This window comes from Ambystoma mexicanum, chromosome 5q, assembly GCF_040938575.1.
Source record: "Ambystoma mexicanum isolate Mex_15411 chromosome 5q, UKY_AmexF1_1, whole genome shotgun sequence".
Lineage (NCBI taxonomy): Eukaryota > Metazoa > Chordata > Amphibia > Caudata > Ambystomatidae > Ambystoma > Ambystoma mexicanum.
The window spans coordinates 427,965,218-427,984,579 of record NC_090933.1 but is presented as its reverse complement, the minus strand read 5'-3'; the positions used below and the strand labels follow the sequence as shown (position 1 = coordinate 427,984,579).

Genomic DNA, 19,362 nt, shown 5'->3' with positions numbered 1-19,362 from the left:
ACATGTTTGCACCCATGCGATTATACTAGTTTGCAGATTTTGAAACCATGTGTTTAGTCATATTTTTGCTTGACTGGGTTGGATGTGTATGTCAATGCATGGCTGTTTGAGCGTCCAAAGCCCATTGGAGAGAGATTAAGTGCCTTAAACACTTCAAAAAAGGCAGGCCCTCTGCATTAACCATGGCTGCCGGCAGAACTTATGTGCATTGAATGTGTTAGGCTAGAAACATTTATAGCACGCACGTTCACCCGAAGGCATCTTGGCGCAAGGATTGTCCAGGTCATAGCACAGAGTATCAGCTAAAAAAGAAGGGTTTTCAGAGCACGCCTAAATGAGAGATGGTTCTCCATCTCCCTCAGACATGGGGGGAGGCCATTGCATAGTTTGCCGACTACAAACGAAAAGACTCGACCCTCCCACTTAGGAAAGATTAACTCTTGGTATGATCAACAAATTGACCACACTCGGGCGGAGTAGACAAGCCAGGGAATAGCAGCAGAATTTTCCCTCAAATATTCAGCCCCATGTCCTGACACTGCCCGGTGAACCAGGCACAGAGATTTAAACTTGATTCTCTGGGCAACCGGAAGCCAGTTGAGATCATGCAGCACTGGACTAATGTGGGCTCCATACGGGAGTTGGTTGCCACACGTGCAGTGAGATTTTGCAGCAGTTGAAGTCGGTGGATTGACCCCTAAAGGTTGGGCCAGATAACGCATTGCAGTAGTCTATCCAACTTGTGATCAATGACACTATCACCAGTGGTCTTAAGTGAGCAGTCAGGAACAGAAATACCCTGCACAGAGTTCTAAGCATAATGTGACCCACCTTACAAAGCACACTTATTTGAGGGGACATAGACAGGGAAGAAGAACGAAGCACCCCAAGGTTTATTGACAGTTGACATCGGAGTGGGGAGATCACCCAAAGCGGAAGGCCAGAGTAAAGAAGACCACCGCCCAGGTTCAGAGGAAGGACTGTCCTCTGGGACCTCTGTCTTATCCCCATTAAGTTTCAACTAGTTTACATTCATCCACTCCCCGACTGCAGAAAGACACTCCCGAAGGCCAGACGACTTCCCTGCCTGGTCCAACCAGACCAGGATCTATGTGTCGTCGGCGTACGAGAAGCAGCAAAACCCATAGGAGTGGATGAGGCGGATCAGTGCTTGAACATAGGTATTGAAAAGCATGGGGGACAAGGCAGAGCATTGGGGGATACCACAAATGAGACCATGTGGCAAAGAGAGAAAAGGTGAGAGCGGAAGTGAGTGACTCCTCTCAGAAAGGAATGAAGTACCCCGCCCCGGATGGAAACCTGACAACAAAGAGTCAAAGAAAGAGGATGATTCTAGAAAGGAAGAAAGAAGAGGTGAGACAAGTGACTCAAGTGGCTTCATAAAAAAACACATGGGTGCCATCTTGGAGTGGTGAGTAAACAGTGGGTGAAGGGGGACCCACTGCTAACCTACTGGAACAGATGCTGGGGCATATACATATGTCCTTTTAATAAAGTAAAACTAATGATTGTAATATAAAGTAATAATGAAAAAGAACCAAATATTGATCCTATAGGCACAGATTGAAAAGGTAGTGAGATACTACCCTACAGTAATGAATGAGAGATACCACGTGTGGGCCTGTGGGTACCTCACATGAAATAAAAGTAATACTGCAAACATGTTGGTGATCTCCTTCCTCATGAAAAGACATATGCATCTAGGATAAATATCAACGGTGTGCAGTCATAATGTCGAAAAAAAAATGTCGACAGACAAAAATGTTGACAAAAAAATGTCGAAAAAAAAAATGTCGACTTTCTCCTTTTTTAATTATATATTTATTTTAGGGGTTTGGGAGCTAAAAAAAAGGGAAAAATTAAAAAAAAAATTAAAAAAGGGGGGTTGGGGGGGGGAACCCCCCCATATAAAAAAAATGCATTGAAAAAAAAAGTCGACATTTTATTTTTCGACATTTATTTTTCGACATTTTGACTGTCGACATTATGACTATAAACCATATCAACATCAATGTAGAGTCACAAGCTAATAAATCTCATCCAGCTATCCCAAGATGGTGCCATTTACCTCCAGGAATAATATCAATATGAGTATAAAGTCACGAAGAAAGGACTCTCATCTACCTGTCCCAAATGGGTGACATGCAAATGAATGTACTAATAGATGAGAGATCCCAGGTGACTGCAGAGACAATTAGAAACTAAAGTAAAATGGACAACTCATACTGATGGCACTAGTGAATCATTCAAAACCTCCCTTTTGGGAGCCAAGCCATTATATCCAATGTCGCTCTTTCAAGAGCAGTGTACATTGCAGGCTAGGTACGTTCTTGACTATGTCCAACACCCACCATGATAGGTCATCAGCAGAGTGTTGAAATTCCATGAAATGGGAAACCAGCAAAGCTGTGATGTCTTTACAGCGAATTCAAGGCCTGTCGTCAGTGATGGACAGCCTGCATTGTTTGGCCCACATATCTGAGACCAAAGGAGCACTCAATGCAGTAGACCACTTTCGTGGGTTTGCCACATTTGTGACATTTTTCAGGTGCCATGTCTTGTCCCCAATATCAAAAGACTTGATCTTCCTTGAAAACCGACAAACTGACATGTACCACATGGGAATTGGCCACGCAATGGGCATGGGTCCCAGTGGGCAGCACCAAACCAACCTTCTTGAAATTTAGAGTGTACCAAATTGTCCTTTAGATTTTTAGGACGTTGGAAAGCAAACAGCAGCAAGGGTTCATGTGTAAGGCTCAGTTGTATTAGAGGCCAACACTTCTTAATTAGCTTTTTTTTAGGGCAACAGAGCTTGTGCTATGTGTTAAAACACATATCAGTTTGTCCTAGGTTGGTTTTATGCAGGGAGTAAGAAGTGTCTCCCTCGGTGTGAACCATGCCCTCTTTAGAGCATGGGAATCCAATTCCTTGCGGTATCCTCAAGCATGAAGTCTGACGCTCAGATATTTTGCGTGATGGTAATAATCCTTGTATACTGGTACAATTACGTCACAGACCTAAGAACTGTCGATAAGGTAGACCATCTTTAACACTTCTAGGGTGAAAACTTGTGAAGTGTAAGAGAGTATTCCTTTCTGTAGATTTTTTACAAAGAGTGCCTTGGCTGTTCTTAATGATCAGATCCAAGAAATTGATCTGCTCTTTACCCAACTCCATCGTGAATTTGATGTTATCATCGCATAGGTTGTTTTCAGTCAAAAAAATCCCCAAGTATTTCTGACGAGCCAGACCAGATGAACACTATATCATCTATATAGCCTTGCCAACAAGAAATACTAGCTACAAAAGGATTATTCTTAGATAGAACACATTTCTGTTTGAAAGAATCCGTGAATAAAATGGCCAGGGTTTGATTAATAAGACCCCTTAGGACTTCAACTTGCATTCGGGAAATTCGATTATCATTGTCCAAACATTGTGCTAATTGTGCTAAGAATTCGGAGATAATTTCAAGCCAAAAGGAAACGTGCACTAACCTCGACCAGATGGGCTGTCTGTGAGAATGAAGGAAATCCCCAGTGGTCCTGCACCCCCCACTCCGTTCCTCAGGGTGGAGGGAACAGAACCCCCAGGGAAACCCTATGGGGAAGAAAACCCTGAAGGAGTGCTGTCTTCTAGTGATTGTTGGACGGTTGTCATATTCTGGATGGGAGGAGAAGTTCTGGAGGCTCTTCTTCTTCTGCAATCAGACTTACCCAATGCATACTCTGTGTGCAATAGAGAGAGGAGAAGCGGTTAAGGTTTGCCAGGATAGGCGATAAGGAGGAATATACAAAGGAAAGGGAGATTACCCTGGAGTGGACATGTCAGGAATGTCCAGGGCGTCTTGTCCCGTTCTGTTATGCAATGGATCCATACTGAAGAGACCGGAGTTGTGGAGCTGGAGTTCCGGTAATAGAAGTTTAGTAACAGAAGCAGATAAAGTTCAGCATGAGAGAGAAAAATAGAGAAACCTACCTTGTCGCAGCCGAGTCGAGCGGATCGGGACAGTGTGTAGTTGCCATTTGGAATATTGCTGTCTGGTGAGGACGTGAAGAGGAGGACAGGGGAGATGCCGTAAGGGGATATATACGTGAGAAGCTATGGAAACTGAAGAGATCAGAATAGTTAGCAAATGTAGGGAAACTGGGGCAAAGGGAAAAAGGTTTAACAGAACAAAGGTTTTGTTGTATGTACCGTCGCCAGGCAACTGGTGTGCATCCAGGGAGAACTTGGAAATGAAGGAGAATGAGTGAGCCGGGACAGGGGTTCTGGTGGATTCCAACTGCAGCGAAAAGCAATGCAGTAAAAAACAGAAACACAGAAACATAGTGCAAAGACTGACTCAAAGGTAATTCCAGGAGATTGAACTTACGGAGCGACTGGTTATAGGAGCAGCGACACGCAGCTTCTGAGCCTCAGCCTGCAGATAAACTCCCTTGGACATGCAACAATCATTTGAGGTACACAGGAGGAAAATACAAGAACGATGCCCATTCAATGCTGGTATTTAAACCAGAATTCACTGTGGTCGAGCGTTGTAACAATTCTTGTTCCAGCTTACGTAAAGAAACATGTCAGGCTCCTCCCAGGGGGGTGCTCTTACCATTTTATTTATTTAAGCATGAATAGGTGCCGTCAACAAATAAAGATAACAAGAGAGAGGGACTGAAAGAACATAACACACATCTAATATAAAGCACAAGAGTAAATATAAAAGCAGAAAAAAGAATAAAATGCAGAGTTAAAATCAGGGGATACAATCAGGCACAGAGACCAAGATGGAGCAGGCAGGTTATGTAAAGTAAAAGTAAAAGTAAAGATTTTCAGTTTTTCTTAAAAACTTCAATAGAAGTCTCCAAACAAAGAATGTTAGGAAGGCCATTCCACAACATTGCGGCAAGGTAGTTGAATGAGCGTTTACAAGCTCAATCTAACTTCACACGTGGTACTGCAAGTAGATTGCTATTGCTTGATCTGAGAGTATGTGTATTTTGTTTGGCGCACAGTTTTTGTTTATGGTATACAGGATTCTTGCCAAACCTGCATTTGAGTGTGATTGCTAGCAGCATACATTTATGGCGTTCCCTCACAGGGAGCCAATGCAATGACCTCCTGGCTATCATCACATAATCCCTGTGCTTAAGGCCAGCCACAACCCTGACCGTATGATTCTGTGTCACTTGGAGCCTAGAAAGGTTGTTATCGGTTACACCAACGAGAAGGCTTCCACAATAATTAATTCTCACTCCTATTATGGCCCTTGTTAGGGGTGCATTTGTAGAGGTGCAGCCAAGTACCCCCACCCAAAGCTCCCCCACATGCTGCCTATATGTTGGGAGCCAGAGTGTGAGACATGTGCAGTACCTGTGAAAATACCTATACCAAGGAGTATCCTGGAAGTAAGATTCCCATTGAGAAAGCCTTGCATGTATTCACGACAATACGATAGCCATTTGAATGAAATCCCAGATTAAGTGTGAAAACTGAGCAAGTCTTTGGGCTCTAAAGAGGAGGTGTTAAAGATGAGCAGCATTTCAGGCTCGAGATGAAGTTGCTCATGCTACAGAAATAATGAAGAAGATATCAAGTCATTTTTATAATTGTACAGAAGCAGCAACACAAGTAGAAAAAGTATTCATAAAGGCTGGCTATGTAGTGAATAGATTGCGGCGATGCGCCAACGTATATGCATAGGAAGATATGAACTATGGATGATTCCACAGAACGCACTTTAGCAGAGCTGGACCCAGAAGACAGAAAGGCTTTTCAGTGTCTCGCAGTTAGAAATCGAAAACTTAACCATGGAGGTAAATCAAAGAATTCCTTGGTTGGCCCAAAACCAGGAAATCAAGGCCAACAGTGGGCATGAATGTGCATACAACAGTTACAGAATGTGTGAAAAGAAAAAAATTCTGTCTTAGATGAGGAGCGAGAACATTGAAGAGATCAGCAGTTCATAATTTAATAGTATTTTAAATGCAGCAAGACTCAAAAACATGGTCTGCAGTCATGTGTTCAGATGGAAATAGACAGTGGGACGAACTTTATCGAAACCAAGAAGACAGAATATACCTATGGTCCCTCATATTCTCCAGAGCAAGGGACATTTCCAAGGCCAAGCTAAACGCCTTAATTGACTAGCAGACTGCAAGAGTGATGATAGATGACAGGCTAACTGGTGGGAAGCTATGGTTATGACCAGGTCACCAGCACCTGGGTGCCAGCCTGTATGCTGCTTACATGTTTGGAATATTACAGAGGGGTACAAGGGTGCCAACCAAATATAGAGGGCCACGTAATAAAGAGCCCTATAGTTTGTATAACCAATGGGACGTTGTGTATTTGATGACGTTCATAGTGACCTGCACTAGAGGAGGGCTTAGTTGCACCTGATGTTAGATACCCAATCACCTTTCTTGACAAGTATGGAATGTACACCTAGATGTTCCCTGTAAGTCCATCAGCTTCTCAAATAGATTTTTGTAGTTTGCCACGCAGATTGACGGCAATGATGACAAGTTTTTACTATATGAACTTCTTTTTTATGTAACGCATTTAGTGAGAAGATCGAGCGAATATGTTGATATTTGTTGTAACTCCCTGTTTTAGATAATTGATATTAAAACAGACGCGCTTTGTCAACTTCCTGAGTCAGTTTGATTATTGATGTTTGAGTATATTCTGCATCTCCATCCATCTCAAAGTATAGCTATCTCATCTTAAAGGGCTGGGTCAGGTACCCCAGTTCATATGGTAGCAGAGCTGATGGTTAAAAATCCATCGACCTTGTAAGCTTTGGGGTCCCGGAAATATCAGACGTCCTCCGCCATTTAGTTGGAGGAACATGAAGCTCCCTGTAGATAGCAGGCGTTAGTTTAAAAAACCTTGCAAGTACAGGTGGGACGGTACCTCATTTGCAAGCAGAATCCCTTCCCGACTTCTGCAGGAAGCTGAGCGGCAGGAAGGTTGAAGCTGCTGGTTGAGGAGGAGACGATCCCGAGGGTCGGCAGTCGAAAACAAAAATGGCGAGTAGGCTGAGTGAGGTGGCAAACTGAATGAGCACTGAGTGGGGAAGAGTGATAACAGGAATAGAGTAACGAAGGGTTGGTTAATTGGGGTATTTTATTATTTATTTAAAGGTGAGGAGCAAAATAGTGTAACACTATGAGCGTCACAGTTTAAGGTATATAGACGAGGAGCAATCTATATAGTTAGTCTGGGGACCTACGTCAAGGACATTGAGAAGGAGCTCATCCTAAAGTCCAAGTGGACATATATAGGCTACGAACTACCAAGGGTCGTTAAAGAGGACAGCTCATACTCCATCAGAGTCATTTTAGGGGCAGAAATAGTCACGAGGAGGGTTGACGGAGATATATGTGGGCCGGCCAGTCTGTCAATTTGTTTGTTTGTCCGAATATTGTAGAGGGTGTATGGTGGAAACGTTGATATTTGAAATGTAATTATTTATTTGTATAAGTTGACTGATAACGTTCAGTGAATAGGTAGACTGAAGTAAACGTGGCACAGAGGTTTGGAGCTGCAATGATTGGTGCACACTCATATTGTATTATTTTTTGGAAAGCATTTATTTGTGTAAAAGATAACGGTAAGTAGTGACAGTCAATTGTGACTAAGTCATGATGGAGAATATTACCCCGCTAACATACTTGTGCATACAACTGCCGAAACACGCATCCAAGCTTAAGCAGGACAGTGCAGAATGGGCTATTGGAATGGCAGATAAAATGTTCATGTCATGGCCACAAGGGGGATCGCTGTCCAATGTAGTTTTGCAGCATATGACACCATGTTTGCATGCAGCATATACAGGAAAAAAAGTTAAAGAAGAGGTTAGCGAGCTTAGAGCTCTGGAAAATGTACCAGAAGGAACGGTAAGACCCGCCTCCTGAGGACTGGATGCTTTACCATTGCAAAGAGGGAGGTGAAGAGCCTTCTTCTCCCCCTACCGCACCTGAAGTAAATGGCGATAGTACGAAAGATGAAGGATTATATCCTTTGAGAGAGCTCAAGGCAGCAACGGGGTAGAGTAACCAGACGTATACATCGCCTGCATGTAGCAGCAACGAGAGTCCCGAAAAGACTCCAGAAAGAGATGTGATCCTTAAAATTCCACGGGACAAGGAGAGAAGTGAATGACCAGGTATGTCTCTAGATATAGAGAGAGAAATAAAAAGATGGAAAAAATAGAAGGATAAAGCTGACGAGGTAGCGCTCGTAAAGAATTAATGGATGGGCGGTCAGATATTGCTCAAACTTGATGGAAAGAGCATCAAGGAAGTCAGACAAAAGGAAGATCAGGACGAACAGGATAAGAAAGCTAAAGAAAGAGAGAAACAATTGAAAGAAGACAAGGCCAAAAAAAAGAGTATACAAAGGCGGGAATAGCTGTAAGTGATTTCAACCTGGTACTCCACCTACGTCAATGCCGAGCGTGTGATGCACAGCTGGAACCCTTAATTATTTATTTATGTCTATAAGTTCTTTTATTTCTTAATGATGTACCCTTATATCATGCCCCTCTTTTTGAATCCCCCCACCCGGTCTCGCTGAACCAGGAAGCAGGCTGTTTAATATTTATACAATGATCACCAATGGGGTGATGTTACAATCATAAATCTCTTTAATCAGAAGGAGTATGGATAGGAAAAATAATGTAGCATATGGGTTCAGTCAAATGCAATGTCACTCTTTCCCCCTGCACACTACTCAATCCCCCCCAATACGCAGCATAAAGAGATGGAAGGAGAGAAAACAGGTTTCAGGAATACACACTCAATACAGTTTCAATCCCAATTTCCCCCAGCAGACACAGAGAGAAACAGGAATGATTGCAACTTGTCAAAATATTTTAAATGTGGCTTTGAATGGATGGTTAAAAACACAGAAAAATTGATTTAATTCACCAAATTGGATTAAAAACTAGTGTGAGCTGCTTTGTATGGTATCAAATAAACACTAGCAATGATTATTGAGTCACTAGCAGATTGAACACTTAATTCTCAGGTCGGGTGCAAGGAACAGCTGTTTTACACGTGCAGAAAAACTAGAAGGAATTGGAAAGCTGAGGATGTTAGCTTCAATTTGACACTCAAATTATGTTTCTATCATACACGGTACAGAAGTTATGAAGGTTTTAGTAGAGGTCAGTTTTTCTCAGAAAGAGTCAAAATTTGCAAATGAAAGATGCGCTTTTGAACGTTACAAACAATATTTCTTTACACTAGGGAGTCTATGAAGCCACAAGCTACACGACAGCACAGCCACCAACCCAGCGACGCCTCTGTATGGTTTCTACCTGCCGAGACGCTTGTCTTTCTTCAGCAAATATATTAGCGCAAAGATGATTTTAACACTACTATTATCAAAGGACTATAGGGATGAGAGAAAGATTCAAGAAAGACAAAACATTTTCTACAATGCAGTTCTGGATATGATAGAAGGGTTTGGATGGGATTACTTATGAATAAGATACTTGCTAAGGAAAATTCTATGCTATAGATACTCACTACCACTGTTTGGAATGGACCCGTCAGGGATCTGGTCAAAGATTTCTGGACTGGAATTCTGCTAGCCCACCGGACGGAATTCAGGGTGCTCGGGTTCTACATTAGCAATAGGGGACATTAAGGGTCTTCTAGCAGCTATATTTGGGTAGAGAGCTGATGACATTTGGTTGAGAGCAGGAAACACAGGTGTCACTGCCCAGAACACTGCTCATGATGGAGCACCGTTAAATAATTGTAGAGCGGCAGTCTGGAAAGTGCTTTGAGTACAGTATCCTGATATGTCAGATATGGGAGCTATAATGACACATAAGATGCAGGAAGGGGAGGATCCGCTTATTTACATTCAGAATTTCCAAGAGCAGTGGAGCTTGGAAACGCACAAACCGTGAAAGAAATCTATCGCTGTATTCAATCATATATTATGTCAAGGGCTGGCAGACAAGGTGCAGAGACTGCTCAAGAAGCCGGTGGGTATGGAGAAAAAACCATGGCCAGAAATGCAATTGACAATTGCGCATCATTGCCGATAGTTGCAGGAGAAGAGACAAAAGAAAGAAGAAGGTAGGAAGCTTGAGGAGGCTAAGTTGGTAAAGAAAAAGCTATCGAAGTATGCTGCAATCGAAGGGGCAATGTTAACTAGTGGAGTAGGGTCATGATCACAGCAATCAGCAGGTATGCCACAGGTGAATTACCAATGGCAGTTCGATCAAGTAGGGAATGGCTTTATACCATGCGGAAGAGGAAACCTGAGCGGAAGAGCGGAAGAGGAGGTTTTCAGAATAATCAAGGGAACTTACATGTGGGAGCCAAGGGAATGTGCAGAATTGGCCTTTCTCAAGAGGGAGGGGCCTTTATCCACCTGCTTATAGCCCACAACGTAGGGATGGATTTGCCCAAGATCAGACAGTGTATCAAGCAGAAGCGCTGAGAATGCAACATGCCTTGTAACCACAGTAAGCACCATTGAATCTGCCATAAGGGCAGTCACAGCATGCACCCATGCAAATACAGCACAGCGCAAACACGGGACAGTTATTGACTCTTAGGATAGGGGGTTTCACCTTCGAGGGTGGGAATCCTTTCACGGGCACAGGAATAAGCATGTACCAACAATAGGACAGCTCACTGGGTGACATGATTTGTTCAGTACTATCAGTAATGCCAAATCCCCAAGAGGAACCAAGGGTTTACGTCACAATAGGAGGCAGATCTTTTTCTTTTTTGGTAGACACGGATGGAACTCGCTCATGTATACGGGAGAGAAAAAGTTTATTATTGGGTAATGCCAGGAATGCTCAAGGTTTCACAGGAGCTACAAGTAGAGTTCCTTTCACTGAAGAATTGCCAGTCTCTATAGGAGAATGCAATATGTCTGTTCCATTGTTGTATTCAAATCAGACACCAGTGAATATACTGGGTCGAGATTTAATGATGAAGCTAAATATGACAATTTTGTTTGCTGATGAAGGCATAGTGTGATCAATGCCAGGAATACATTATTTAAAAATGTGAATTAATTTATCATGGCATTTACGGGGCACATAGCCATACGAGGGGTACCATTAGAACTAGAAGTGTTTCATTATGTGGAACGTATTCTGCTAACATGGCTGCCTTGTTTAGTAGGTAATACCATGAGAATACATGATGAGTTTCTCTTTAAACCAGAGATTCCCATGGACGAAGAGGAGGGAAGGATTTTTCCCTTAGAGTTACAAGCAGCTGCAGTACGAGGGGTCTTGGCTATGCTTATAGGATTTGATGATAGAGGCAAATCATGGAGCACAGTAATTGCTATTGGAGAGGGTTACATATTAACTGATGTCACTGATGAGGACATATTTAAAGATGACCCATCTGATTACGAAGTGGTGTTTGACATGAGCATTACATATTGGGTTAGGGCAGAACGATGCGAGGTCCAATAGAGAATGATAATAGTGAGACAGCGTCCTGCATTTTGGATGAAGACATGTCAAAAGTGCCAGTTTCTTTATGGACCATGGGCCCTTATCACGTAGGCCTATTGAAGGGGGTTGGAGAAGTGAAGATCAAACTGAAGCCAGGAGCAATTTTACCTCGAACACCACAGTATCCTATGTCTCGAGAGGCAGACAAGGGTGTTTTAAGATGATATTTGCCATGATGGATCAACGCATTTTAGTGACGTCAGAGTCACCATGCAATACTGCAGTGTATTCTGTGAAAAAATTGAAGGGGGTGTGTTGTGACGTTTAATTCAAGACATGTGCCCAATTAATCAGATTGTAGAGGCAGAGTTTTCTCTAGCTCCTAATCCAGTGACGATCATATGTAGTATCCCTGTTGAGGCGCAATATTTCACTGTGATTGACTTGAAAAACACGTTTTTCTCAATGCCATTGTATAAAGATTCTCAAGATCCGTCGTCATTTACGTTCAGACAGACTAAGTTAAAAAGCACAAGATTACCCCAGGGGTACTGTGAGTCTCACCCATCGATTTTCAATAGAGTCCTGCAGATGGACTTAAGCAATATTTATTTGCCAAGTGTTGTGCTGCAATACGTAGATGATATTTTGATCTGCAGCGTGTCAGAAGAAGAGTGCAGATGAGACTCAGTTCAGCTAATGATTATTTTAGCCGAGAAATGATATAAGGTGGACAAACAAAAATTGCAGTATTGCCATAGGTCAGTTCATTTTGCATGAGGGAAATAAAACCACACCTGAAAGGGCTGAGGCAAATCTGAAAACAGTGAAACCGCACACAGTAAAGCACATGCAGCAACTTTTGTGACAGTGTAGTCATGTGAGAGCATGGGTATTTGATTATAGTTCATACACAAGGCCATTGTTGCATGCCCTGAAAAAGGCTCAAGCAAGTCAGTAAAAGATTGTATGGACTGAGGAAATGAAGGAAGGGTTTGATGAACTGAAAAAGGCCATTTGCACAGCCCCAGTGTTAGGGATTCCGAATTATTCGGAGGAATTCTTTTTATTTTTGCACTCAAATGGAACGGTTATGACGGCAGTACTCACGCAGAGAACTACGTTGGGGTATAAGCCTCTAGCATATTATAGTGGGATTTTGGACCCAGTAATGAGGGGTCACTTCGCCTGCAAACAATCTTTGGCAACCTCTACATTCGCTATTGAGAAGCCTCCATGACGATGTTTGTTGAACATGCATTATTTGCTGTTTTGGAAAAACCTAAAGGTACACTGATGTCTCAAAGAGCTTCTACTTATGAGGTGGTCGTATCGAATCCAGCAATTAAAATAGTAAGATGTAAAACAGGGAACCCTGCCACGTTTGTAGCTGAACCACAGGCAGAAGACCAGCATGCACATGATTGCTCAAACTATGAGGAATTTTATGATGAGATTCTGAGAGTGAAAGAAAATGCTCTGGCAGCTGGGGAGATTCTCTTTATTGATGGGTCTTCAAAGATCGATCAAACTGATGAGCAAAGATATTCAGGTATCTCTGTGGTAAGGAACATGGCTAACAGGAAATTTGAAGTAACGACAAGTATACGACTATGTCTCACTTTTCAGCACACGCCGCATAATTAGTGGCGCTGATTGTCACGCTCAGGAAACACGCAGACCAAGAAGTAACCATGTACAGTGACTCTGCCTATGTGATGTCGACAGTGCATGTAGGGCTAGCATGTTGGAAAAGGAGGGGCTTCCTCAGAGCGGACGGCACTCCAGTGCAACACGCAGCTCTATTGGATTGACTTATTAAGGCACTATAGCTCCCAGTAGCCATTGCAATCGTTAAGTGCGCAGCGCACACTAAGAATCAAGCAGCAGATGAAGCAGCAAAAAGGGTTGCATATTCAACAGAGATTATGAGCTTTGATATGACTGATGTGAATGAAAGAATGGTGTTGGTGATTATAAATGAACGTTTTAATAACTTATCGAAGACACTATTGATGGAAGTTCAAGGTGGAGCACCACAGGATGAGAAAGATCTGTGGACACAGAGGGTGTGTTCTTTTTCCCCTTCTGAGGCATTGTGGTGACAGGAAAGCACTGGTAAACTGGTGATTCCTGTAGCCTTGTTAAGGGTGGCATTGGACCAGCTACACTATCCTGCGCATGTCGCTAGGGAAAGCCTCACAGAAACTATTGCGGAGGTATGGTCTGTACCAAATTTGTTAGAACACGTTGCTTTTCATGTGGTAAATTGCATTGTATGTCAAAAGTTTACTGCTGGGCACATGCTGCGAGCAGTAAGAGGAGTTATACCTCGACCAAATGGTCCTTTTCAGCATTTACATATTGCTTATGTTGACATGCTGAAAGTCTGTAATGGAAATAGATATATGATAGTGGGGATGTGTCCCTTTTCTATGTGGATCAAAGCTGGTCCATGCACACATCCAGATGCCACTTGCGCTGAGAAATTCTTAGTCCGAGAAGTATTTCCTAGATGGGGAACATGTGAGGTATTAAGATCAGATAATGGCCCACATTTTGTGAATGAAGTGTTTGAGCAAATTAGCTTATTGCTCAGTATAAAGCTAATGTTTTCTTTGGCTTATCACCTGAGAACTAACAGGGTATGCGAGAGACTCAACGGCCTGCTTCAGGAAAGGATAGCCAAATTAAACTAACGTTCAAAAAAGGATGGCAGCATTGCCTGCCTCTTGCATTATATGCATTGAGGAATCAACCCGGCTCTGGCCATCTTGCGCCCCATGAAAGAGCAACAGCGAGGTGAATGAGAATGCCTCTCACTCCTCCATCGTGGACTAGAAGTGATGCCCAGAAAATAGTAGAATTGTTAGGAGATGAGCTACGTGCATATTTAACATGTATGACTACAAGTATCTTTGTCATTTCAGACCAAGTCAAGTGGAAGGGTGTCGGTCTCAGAACATAGATGAAGACCACACAGCAACCAGATCAAGTGAACTACTACTGCCTACATTGTTTCCCGAAGATCAAATTCTGACCCAGAACTTTGACCGCAAATGGCATCAACCCAGGTTTAACGGTACGTTCATTGGCAAGGACGTTACTCCATCAGCAGTCAAGGTGCTAGGAAGACACGCTCAGATATTCCTGGGAGAAGTGAAAATCTACACAGGCGAGGCCACTTCACCCCAAACCCGTTCGGAAGCAAGCAACATAGAAAAAGTTCAGCATGTGCAGACTAGATAAATGATGAGGAATAAGGATGCAGAGACTGTCCAGTAGACATATAAAGAGTTAATTGGACTGTGGTTCATTTGAGACACTCTTTGTAGCTGCTAAACAAGGGGTGAAAGAAAAAGCTATTGTTCTTGAGCCACATGAACTTGTTGACATTGAACTGAGACATATTGAAGTCTTGAAGGGAAAGGAAATGCCAGAGGTAGAGTTTATCTTTGACGATTGGAAGAGGGAGCAGTTCCCAGATTCTGTTCTCACTGAGTTTCTCTTTGGAGGTGCCCATGGTGGTGCCTAATGGCAATGTTCATTAGCTCATTCTTACTGTTTTTCTCTTCATTCTTCATGTGTATCCTACATTGGTTGGGAGAACTACTGACATTCACCTGTTTCTGCAAGATCCTGAAAATGGTCCAGTCGTGAGGAGACTGCTTGCAGCTATCATAGAGCAAATCCTCCAAGTACCAGAGTATAGTACAGCAAGTACAGATGGTCTTGTCTGATGAAGATGCTCATAAACTACTGGGAATGGTCTTTTATTTCCTGATTGAAGATTATCCTTATATTATTGGATGACAAACCAACACAAGTGTATTTCTGAGGGATCCTAGAAATCGACCTGTGATAAATTGGCTGATGCCTGAAATTTGCAGGCAGATCTGTTTATTGCCTGACACATTTCCTTGAACACATGGATGGGTTTTTCGAATGAGTACATTCACAACCTACTGGCATTGGACCTTTACTATTTTCTGGAAGCACATCTTCAATTGGTTTGGCGAAAAGTTGACTCTTTTGTATTCATCAGGAACCCTATCAACCGTCCTAACATCAGCCAGTTGCTTGTGGTGCTCATGGAGCAGATAGATCAATTGCCAGAATATTTTATGAGATTGCTGATTAAAGTTTTTTTTTTTCTTCCTTAAAAATAAAAGTAGAAAATAGGCAACAATTATAGCAATAACAATGTGGCAAACAACAAGAGAGCACCACGACGTGCAAGAGGCTATTGCTGTGTAAAATGGACTTACTGGTACATAATCTACACATGCATTATGTTCATTATTATTCTTCTCTCTCTCACAGTACGTGCTGTCTAATATGTACATCCAAACAAAGCAGTAATTCTTGTGTATCTTACTATGCAGAAGGAGGGTACGGAAGTGGCTGTTATAAGGCAGCCGAGGCCTTATGTGATTGTCCCTACTCCAGTGGCGCATATGAAAGCACCTAGTCCTGTGACAGATAGGTCTGGGCTTCCCTTTGGTGGGAGGTCGGCTTTGCAAGTTTTTCTTGATTCTTGGCTACCTTTGTGTTATGTCAATAGGAGGAGACCTTATTTGAATGTCCCCAAACCAGTAGCACATGTAAAGACACCGATTTCACTGACCAATGTTTATGATTCTCCCAGTGAGAAGGAATTTTGCTGCTGACATACTTCATGAGATGATCATACAAGCTCATGAGGCAAGGAGGAGCCCTACAAGACGTACAAGGGAGGAAGATCATGAATTGAATGATTATCTAGACTACAGAGCACATCTGGGAAACAATATGTGGTATCAGCACATGAAAGGGGTGGGCAAAGGAGGAATGCTATGTATGTCCACTCCTGCCTTATAGTATGGGGAAGTCTAAAATATTCATAGCTATTGAAATAGATGTTCAAACAGCACATTGCATATCTCACATTGCACTTTGCTGAGCAAGAAATCAGTTCATGGGCCGAACAGCCTATCTAGCATGGGAAACTGAATGGACCGATCCAGATGACTATGATTATGTTCAAGACACAAAGACAAGAGCAAGAGCCCATACCAAAAATCATGTGATAATATATGAGTAGCCTGGAGTGAGAGGGGCTGGAATCAGATGGGAAGTAAACAGAAGACTTGAGAGTCCAGGAACAACTGCAGGAGAAATCCAAAGATGGAAGAACAGAGGCCAAATGCAGATTTGGGGATCAGTACTTTCTCCAGATGGATCGGAGGAAGGAGTGGTTATTTGCAGAGAGTAGGTAGTTATTGGATGCTACAAACTGACTATTGAAATTGTAGAAAATGTATGCAAACCATTATGGCTAAGACTTGCTAAACTACTGACATGGGTCAAAGACAAATGAGGGCCCTTACAGATAGCGCCTTTGGAAGTACAAAGTTGTGCTTCAGAAACAATGGCACAAGAAAGCTTGGAGAAAATCAGAATTGTGGCCAAATCTTTAACGTACCAGGAATGAGCATCGGAACAGCAGTATAATGGATCAGTAATGGGCTTGTGGATCCAGAGCTTACATGAAGCTGCCCAAGGAGTGGGGAGGACTATGTTCTATAGTGAATGTCCATGTTCCAGCATTGGTGATTCCTAAAAGTGACCTGAACATTTGCGAGTTTCCTAAATCAGATGCTCATCTGAGGAAGAGGAAATCTGCTGAACTCCTTAATCGAATGAAGAGAGAGACCTATGTCTCAGCCTACTCCATAGAAGCCTTTGACTCCATCCCATATTAACACAGATTGTTTAGTAAGACTTTGTCGATATTCACGATAAACTTCATGCCCAGGATTCTGACAGATGCCAATACTAAGTGTTTACAAATAACCAGATGGGAGTTGTTGCAGACAATCAACACACCTATCAAGGGATTCAATGCTATCAAGGAAGAGCTGAGAGCCATAAGACAGATGTCTCTTCAGAATAGATATGTCCTGGACATGATCACAGCCATGGATGGAGGTGTTTGTGCCAAAATTGGAGAATCATGTTGCACCATCATACCTTCTAATGACGACGAGAATGGTACCTTGACAGAGGCCATATGGATGCTGACAAAGCTACACGTCCAGATGATAGACAAAGTGGAAGACATTACTGATGACAGTTGGTTTGGATCACTTTTTTTGGGTTCTACAATGGATGGCAGATATGTTCAAATTCCTTGGAGCCCTGATAGTGATGCTAATGCTGTACCCAAAGAACCACAAGAAGTACGTGGGGAAATGGATTTACTGCCGTCTAAGTTGACAATGCATGCTTATGTCCTGAAGTAAGGATGAGTATATGAAATCAGCAGGATGCCTGAAAGGAGTCATAAAGATATGGGTCCCAAAGAAGCATTTCTTTAGACAAGGATGTCTAGATGTGAAGAATGATGAGAGAGTGGTCGATGAATCGCCCAGAGGGGGTAGTGTAGAGGTGGAGCAAAGTACCCCCACCCGAAGCTCCTCCCCCATGCTGCCTATATGTTCGGAGCCAGAGTGTGAGACACGTGCAGTACCTGTAAAATACCTATACCAAGGAGAATCCTGGAAGTAAGATTCCCATTGAGAAAGCCATACATGCATTCATGACGATATGATGGCCATTTGAATTAAATCCTGGAGGAAATGTGAAAACTGAGCAAAAGGGAAGACTGGTGATGTCATAAAGAGCAGAGCTGACATACCCAGAAGAGATGCAAAGACGAGAGAACATATATAGTCTATAGGCTTCAAAGAGGAGGTGTTAAGGATGAGCAACATTTAGGGCTCGAGATGAAGCTGATCATGCTACAGAAATAATGAAGTAGATATCAAGTTATTTTATAATTGCACAGAAGCAGCAACGCAAGTAGACAAAGTATTATAACAGGCTTGCTATGTAGTGAATAGATTGCGGCAATGCGCCAATGTATATGCACAGAAACGTATGAACTTAAAATGGTTTTAAAGTTGGCTTGAATGAAATGGTGAAAACACTAAAAATGGTCTAAATCACTAAAATTGTTGAAATACTAATGGGAGCCGCTTTGTATGGGTTCAGACAAACCCTAACAATGATTAGAGAGTGAGAAGCAAGTAGAAAACTTAATTTTGAGGTCGGGTGAAATGCACAGCTACTTCACACTTTATAGATTTAAGCCAACTTTAAAAACATTTTTTACAAGTTTGCAATCATTCCTGTTTCTCTCTCTGTGTTTGCTGGGGGAAATTGGGATTGATACTATTTGCTTGAATTCTGCATTCCTGAAACCTGTACTCTCTCCTTCTATATTCTTTATATTGTATATTGGGGGGATTGAAGGTTGTGCAGGGGGAAATATTGACCACATTGTCATTTGATTGAACACACAGAAAAGTATTATTTCTGTGCTGCATTATTTTTCCTATCATTACTCCTTGTGATTAAAGAGATTGTTTAGTGTATTGGTGATCATTGTTTAACCATTAAAAATAGTGTGCTATATATTGTGCAATCCATAAAATAAATATTTTAACTTTGCAAACCAGCCTGATTCCTGGTTCAGTGTGACTGGGGGGTGGGGGGATTCAAAGAGAGGGGCGTGATATAAGTGGTACATCGTTCAGAAATAAAAGAACTTATAGACACAAATAATTAATTAAGGGTTTCAGCTGTGCATCACACGCTAGGCATTGACTTAGGTGAAGTGCCGGGTTGAAATCACTTACAAGATTGAGGGCTCGTGGCCGGGATTTCTGAATTAGACATACCACTTGTGACAGCTTAATACAGCGTGCTAACTAACTGGGTACATAAACCCTGTGTTACACTGTGAAAAGCACCCTTCAATGGGATCGCTCTAAGGAATTGGTCTGTTTTGCAAAAATAAAATAAACTTCTGTAAATCAGAAAGGAAATTAATATTTCAGGAATGGCGACCT

The 19,362-nt window shown here is 42.3% G+C and overlaps 1 protein-coding gene across 1 annotated transcript in view; it reads right to left on the bottom strand.

Moving 5' to 3' along the window:
• The window catches only part of LOC138498271 (histamine H3 receptor-like), a 185,741-nt gene that overhangs the window by 112,247 nt on the left and 54,132 nt on the right, over nt 1–19,362 (bottom strand). The window lies entirely within an intron of this gene.